Consider the following 7,892-nt stretch of genomic DNA (forward strand, 5'->3'; position numbering starts at 1 on the left):
TGGCACAGTGACCGTGACACAGTGACCGTGGCACAGTGACCATGGCAGAGTGACCGTGGCACAGCGACCGTGGCAGAGTGACCGTGGCACAGTGACCGTGACACAGTGACCGTGGCACAGTGACCATGGCACAGTGACCGTGGCACAGTGACCGTGGCACAGTGACCGTGGCACAGTGACCGTGGCACAGTGACCGTGGCACAGTGACCGTGGCACAGTGACCGTGGCACAGTGACCGTGGCACAGTGACCGTGGCACAGTGACCGTGGCACAGTGACCGTGGCACAGTGACCGTGGCACAGTGACCGTGGCACAGTGACCGTGGCACAGTGACCGTGGCACAGTGACCGTGGCACAGTGACCGTGGCACAGTGACCGTGGCACAGTGACCGTGGCACAGTGACCGTGGCAGAGTGACCGTGGCACAGTGACCGTGGCACAGTGACCGTGGCACAGTGACCGTGGCACAGTGACCGTGGCACAGTGACAGTGGCACAGTGACCGTGGCACAGTGACCGTGGCACAGTGACCGTCTGTTTCTTGTGCTGAATGATTTACAAGAGTTTATCCCTTCATATTGTATATGCTTTGCTGTGTCCGTCCTTACTGTAGTCAACAGTAGTGGGGACAGAGCCTGTGTGGCGACCCTCACTATGGTTACTTTGCTGTGTCCGTCCTTACTGTAGTCAACAGTAGTGGGGACAGAGCCTGTGTGGCGACCCTCACTATGGTTACTTTGCTGTGTCCGTCCTTACTGTAGTCAACAGTAGTGGGGACAGAGCCTGTGTGGCGACCCTCACTATGGTTACTTTGCTGTGTCCGTCCTTACTGTAGTCAACAGTAGTGGGGACAGAGCCTGTGTGGCGACCCTCACTATGGTTACTTTTGCTGTGTCCGTCCTTACTGTAGTCAACAGTAGTGGGGACAGAGCCTGTGTGGCGACCCTAACTATGGTTACTTTGCTGTGTCCGTCCTTACTGTAGTCAACAGTAGTGGGGACAGAGCCTGTGTGGCCACCCTCACTATGGTTACTTTTGCTGTGTCCGTCCTTACTGTAGTCAACAGTAGTGGGGACAGAGCCTGTGTGGCGACCCTCACTATGGTTACTTTGCTGTGTCCGTCCTTACTGTAGTCAACAGTAGTGGGGACAGAGCCTGTGTGGCGACCCTCACTATGGTTACTTTGCTGTGTCCGTCCTTACTGTAGTCAACAGTAGTGGGGACAGAGCCTGTGTGGCGACCCTCACTATGGTTACTTTTGCTGTGTCCGTCCTTACTGTAGTCAACAGTAGTGGGGACAGAGCCTGTGTGGTGACCCTCACTATGGTTACTTTGCTGTGTCCGTCCTTACTGTAGTCAACAGTAGTGGGGACAGAGCCTGTGTGGTGACCCTCACTATGGTTACTTTGCTGTGTCCGTCCTTACTGTAGTCAACAGTAGTGGGGACAGAGCCTGTGTGGTGACCCTCACTATGGTTACTTTACTGTGTCCGTCCTTACTGTAGTCAACAGTAGTGGGGACAGAGCCTGTGTGGTGACCCTCACTATGGTTACTTTGCTGTGTCCGTCCTTACTGTAGTCAACAGTAGTGGGGACAGAGCCTGTGTGGTGACCCTCACTATGGTTACTTTGCTGTGTCCGTCCTTACTGTAGTCAACAGTAGTGGGGACAGAGCCTGTGTGGTGACCCTCACTATGGTTACTTTACTGTGTCCGTCCTTACTGTAGTCAACAGTAGTGGGGACAGAGCCTGTGTGGCAACCCTCACTATGGTTACTTTGCTGTGTCCGTCCTTACTGTAGTCAACAGTAGTGGGGACAGAGCCTGTGTGGCAACCCTCACTATGGTTACTTTGCTGTGTCCGTCCTTACTGTAGTCAACAGTAGTGGGGACAGAGCCTGTGTGGCGACCCTCACTATGATTACTTTACTGTGTCCGTCCTTACTGTAGTCAACAGTAGTGGGGACAGAGCCTGTGTGGTGACCCTCACTATGGTTACTTTGCTGTGTCCATCCTTACTGTAGTCAACAGTAGTGGGGACAGAGCCTGTGTGGCGACCCTCACTATGGTTACTTTGCTGTGTCCGTCCTTACTGTAGTCAACAGTAGTGGGGACAGAGCCTGTGTGACGACCCTCACTATGGTTACCTTTTTTGGAGGGTCACCTGACCCTTTTGGGCCAGCTCAACGAGTACGGTTCTGCAATAAACCCTTTTATGACCACTTCTGATCAGTTAGTGTTTCGATAGTTGTTTTCGTGTTATTACCAACCTGGTCTCTGTAGCTAGCTCAGGCAGACTCCAAGACAGGCTCGCTCAGTAACTAGTCTCTTGATTATATTTATGTAATATATTTCTCATTTATTTTTCACGTGCTATTACTCCCTATACTATAGATAGTACTGTAGTCTATGTACTTACAATATAATACCATTGTACCGACCAGTAAGATGGCTGGTTGGGTGTGTCCCCTGTGACCTCCTATGAGTCATATCGTCGTGTATGAGTGTAACTGGAGTCAGTTGCAAGCAAGCTACCGACAAAGACAGGTCAGGTTCTGCAAATCATTTTCTATTATCATAATATACATAAAACATTCACATTCTCAGATACAAATATATACACACACCCAAGGTACTTTTTCTCCTGCTCACCTACATTATTCTCAAGACTTCATCTAATGTGTACACCCACTTCTGACCTGTAAGATGCCTGACAATGAGTCCCTCTTCACTAATGTCTCTCTTGATATTGTTCTTACTTTTTCACGGCCCTCGCAACAATCTTTTCCTTCACAGGATTCTGATTTCTCCTAGCTTACATGCTTACCGTTGCCCCCAAACGTTGACTTCACTGACCATAATAGCCCATAGATCTTATTGCTTCTTCTTGTTAGCATACCTGTCTTTGTAAATAATGTCTTATTTACAATGGAATATTCGTGGCCTCAGGGGTAATCGGGAAGAACTCCAAGTGTTGCTCTCTCAGTTTTTCTCAATATGTGTCGGGTTACAAGAACCCAGAATTCGTTCAGCTGATATTCGTCCCATTTCAGGCTATATGCTGTTACATTCTTTTGATCCCTTTCCTGATGAATCCTATAATGAGAGCACGCTTCACGTGTGCGTTGGTATACCATATCAAAAAATTTTTGTTCGTCCAATGCTGCATTATACTGTAGCTCGTACTTATTTACACAGATAAGAGCATAAGAAAGAAGGAACACTGCAGCAGGCCTACTGGCCCATGCAAGGCAGGTCTAATTCACCCACTGACTTAAGCCAACTAAGGGAGGAGCATGGCATCTGAACTAGTAGCACAAGCTACTCAGGGCCAACTCACACCCACTCAGACTAACTCATGAATTTATCCAACCTATTTTTAAAACTACACAACGTCTTAGTTTCTATGACGGCGCTCGGGAGTTTGTTCCACTCATATACAACTCTATTACCATACCAGTCCTTTTCTATATCCTTCATGAATCTGATTTTTTTCCAACTTAAAACCACTGCTGCGAGTCCAGTCTATGCTAAATGTTTTTAGCACACTATTTACATCCCCTTTATTAATTACTGTTTTCCATTTATACACCTCAATCATATCCTCCCCTAAGTCTTTTCTAAGGCTTTTCTAGAGAGTGCAGATTCAGGGCCCTCAGTCTATCCTCATAGAAAAGATTTCTGATACATGTGACCAACTTTGTCATCCTCCTTTGTACGTTTACCAGAGCATTTATATCCATTCTGTAATACTGTGACCAAAACTGTGCAGCATAGTCTAAATGAGGCCTAATAAAGGATATGTAAAGTTGAAGAACAACCTGAGGACTTGTTATTCATACTTCTTTATATGAAGCCGATTTTCTGTTAGCTTTTTGTCAACACTTATGCACTGTTGTCTTGATCTCAAATAACTACTAACCAGAACTCCCAAATCTCTTTTGCGAGCCGTAATATTAAGATCTGCATTATTTAGTTTATATGTGACATGGTTATTTTCCTGTCCAACATTTAGAACTTTGCATTTGTCTAAATTAAACTGCATCTACCTCACCTCTGACCACTGCACTAGTGTATTCAAATCATTGTGGAGTGCTCTAATGTCCTCATTAGAATCAATTGGTGTCATCAGCAAATTAGCTTACGTTCCTATTTATTTCCTCATCTATGTCGTTTTCAGAACAGCAAGGGGCCCAAAACTGACCCCTGTGGAACACCGCTTGTGACGTGCTCCCATTCTGATTTTTCCCCACTTATGCAAACTCTCTGCTGCCTATTTGTCAATCATGCCTCTATCCAGGAAAAAAATCCTCCTCCTGTTCCGTGTGCCTCATGTTTCCTCAACAGCCTCTGATGTGGAACTCTATCGAAAGCCTTACTGAAGTCCATATACACAATATCATATTCAGTACCATGATCTACCTCCTCAAATCATGCTGAGATTCATTAATCACTTTCCTGTGACAACTCCATAGGCTCCGTAGGCCCCACTGATGGCGTGGGCACGTTTGTAGTGTCCACCGACAGGGTGGCGCACGCTATAGACCGCGTTTCACTCTTGTTGTACTTCCTCACTCCGAAGCTTAGGTCCTTGTCCAGTCGAGGGACCAGTCCCCAGATCGAAAGCCTCGGTTCTTAGGACCACAGGAGAAGGTTCCCGGATGCGGACAACCAAGCGTCTCGAGCACTGAGCAGCCATATGGTCTTACGAGTTGCATAACCTGCATGTCTTCCGTTGGCCTGCATAGTGCATGAAAACTTGGGACCTGTAGTGTTCCAGATGAACGTAAGTTGGAATCGGCTGTTTTAATGTCATCTTCAGGGTGCAGGAGCCTTCCGGGAGCCCCTCGTATGGGCCCTCCCTCCACACTCCCTTGGTCGCTGCATGTACCGTGCCGTATCTACCAAAAACTTTCCGAATAACATACTCCTCCGCCTCGAAAGGCACGTTCCTTACTTTGACCCAGGTGACGTATGTGGAGACATCATGCAGGCATACCTCTACGGCTGAATTCACCGCCATATTCCTCTCTTGAAAAGCTTCCACAATCTTGGAGTAAAATCCGGCATTTGCGAATTTTACAAAAATCCTCGACATCCCATTGAGAGCCACACCATATAATTCCTCAGTGGGGCTGCCGTAGACGTCGCGAATAATGGTAGGCAACAAGACATGCATCGTCGCACAGCTGAGAGAGCCACGAATGAATTCAAAACAGACCGTGTTTACTCTTCTACCCTGACGATCCGCCATCTTGCGTACTGTAGTACACGGTTCGCCACCAGGTGTCAGCAGGAGCAGGCTCAGAAAGCCTCCTCTCAGCCTGTTGAGAGACGAAAAATAATTACTTAAATTTTAAGTTATTTTCACATTGTAAGATACAATGTGTTTCTAAGTGCAGTATTTTCACATTTTATCTCAGATAATATATTAATTATTAATGCTGAATAAATGTAACTACAACTCAGTATTTAATCACACATGCATGACCTCTTTTATGTATTTTTAATTATTTAATGGAAAGGAACCAAGTAATGTATATATAAATTACTACGATTTCTACCTATGTTTATGTTGACACAGAGTGAAGAGAATGATGATTGAGTCATCACATGTTTTCAAGTATGACTTTCTCAGCATAGGTATACACCTCTGACTATCTTAGTAATTATATATATAACTTTGTGAATATATTAATGGTGTACAGTACCGAGAAATTGATAAGAATTAACATGGGCAAAATTTAATTATCATATATATATATATATATATATATATATATATATATATATATATATATATATATATATATATATATATATATATATATATATATATATATATATGTATACATATATCTGTGATCATCCTAGATATTAAACGTGTTTACCAGTCAGCTTCTTCCATAGTGAAGGTTGTGTGTATATATAATAAAGATATATATTGGCAGGGTTGTCTGCACTCTGGTATACTATGGACTCTCCTACAACTCTAGCAGTTTGGGTGGCAATATATTTGTAAATTTCATCGCAACAATGCTGGTCGAGATTCCATCGTACATCTTCACCTTTCTGGTTCTGGACAAGTAAGATCTTAAGTCACTGGTGAGGCTGGTCACTGGTGAGGCTGGTCACTGGTGAGGCTGGTCACTGGTGAGGCTGGTCACTGGTGAGGCTGGTCACTGGTGACGCTGGTCACTGGTGACGCTGGTCACTGGTGAGGCTGGTCACTGGTGAGGCTGGTCACTGGTGAGGCTGGTCACTGGTGAGGCTGGTCACTGGTGAGGCTGGTCACTGGTGAGGCTGGTCACTGGTGAGGCTGGTCACTGGTGAGGCTGGTCACTGGTGAGGCTGGTCACTGGTGAGGCTGGTCACTGGTGAGGCTGGTCACTGGTGAGGCTGGTCACTGGTGAGGCTGGTCACTGGTGAGGCTGGTCACTGGTGAGGCTGGTCACTGCTTCTCTTTATTTATTGCTGACGAATAATACACTGGAGCTCAACAAACTCTTAACAAACACAGCTCGTCAAACTCTTAACAAACACAGTTCAACAAACTCTTAACAAACACAGCTCAACAAACTCTTAACAAACACAGCTCAATAAACTCTTAACAAACACAGTTCAATAAACTCTTAACAAACACAGTTCAACAAACTCTTAACAAACACAGTTCAACAAACTCTTAACAAACACAGTTCAATAAACTCTTAACAAACACAGTTCAACAAACTCTTAACAAACACAGTTCAACAAACTCTTAACAAACACAGTTCAATAAACTCTTAACAAACACAGTTCAACAAACTCTTAACAAACACAGTTCAACAAACTCTTAACAAACACAGTTCAATAAACTCTTAACAAACACAGTTCAACAAACTCTTAACAAACACAGTTCAACAAACTCTTAACAAACACAGTTCAACAAACTCTTAACAAACACAGTTCAACAAACTCTTAACAAACACAGTTCAACAAACTCTTAACAAACACAGTTCAACAAACTCTTAACAAACACAGTTCAACAAACTCTTAACAAACACAGTTCAACAAACTCTTAACAAACACAGTTCAACAAACTCTTAACAAACACAGTTCAATAAACTCTTAACAAACACAGTTCAATAAACTCTTAACAAACACAGTTCAACAAACTCTTACAAACACAGTTCAATAAACTCTTAACAAACACAGTTCAACAAACTCTTAACAAACACAGTTAAACAAACTTTTAACAAACACAGTTCAACAAACTCTTAACAAACACAGTTCAACAAACTCTTAACAAACACAGTTCAACAAAATCTTAACAAACACAGTTCAACAAACTCTTAACAAACACAGTTCAACAAACTCTTAACAAACACAGTTCAATAAACTCTTAACAAACACAGATCAATAAACTCTTAACAAACAGAGTTCAACAAACTCTTAACAAACACAGTTCAACAAACTCTTAACAAACACAGTTCAATAAACTCTTAACAAACACAGTTCAACAAACTCTTAACAAACAGTTCAACAAACTCTTAACAAACACAGTTCAATAAACTCTTCACAAACACAGTTCAACAAACTCTTAACAAACACAGTTCAATAAACTCTTAACAAACAGTTCAACAAACTCTTAACAAACACATTTCAATAAACTCTTCACAAACACAGTTCAACAAACTCTTAAGAAACACAGTTCAATAAACTCTTAACAAACACAGTTCAACAAACTCTTAACAAACACAGTTCAATAAACTCTTAACAAACACAGTTCAACAAACTCTTAACAAACACAGTACAACAAACTCTAAACAAACACAGTTCAACAAACTCTTAACAAACACAGTTCAACAAACTCTTAACAAACACAGTTCAACAAACTCTTAACAAACACAGTTCAA

At 43.3% G+C, this 7,892-nt stretch overlaps 1 pseudogene; it reads left to right on the forward strand.

The window, feature by feature from the left end:
• The window catches only part of LOC138851168 (organic cation transporter protein-like), a 233,101-nt pseudogene that overhangs the window by 110,559 nt on the left and 114,650 nt on the right, over nt 1-7,892 (forward strand).

Source organism: Cherax quadricarinatus, unplaced genomic scaffold (assembly GCF_038502225.1).
Source record: "Cherax quadricarinatus isolate ZL_2023a unplaced genomic scaffold, ASM3850222v1 Contig51, whole genome shotgun sequence".
In the NCBI taxonomy this organism is placed as follows: Eukaryota; Metazoa; Arthropoda; class Malacostraca; order Decapoda; family Parastacidae; genus Cherax; species Cherax quadricarinatus.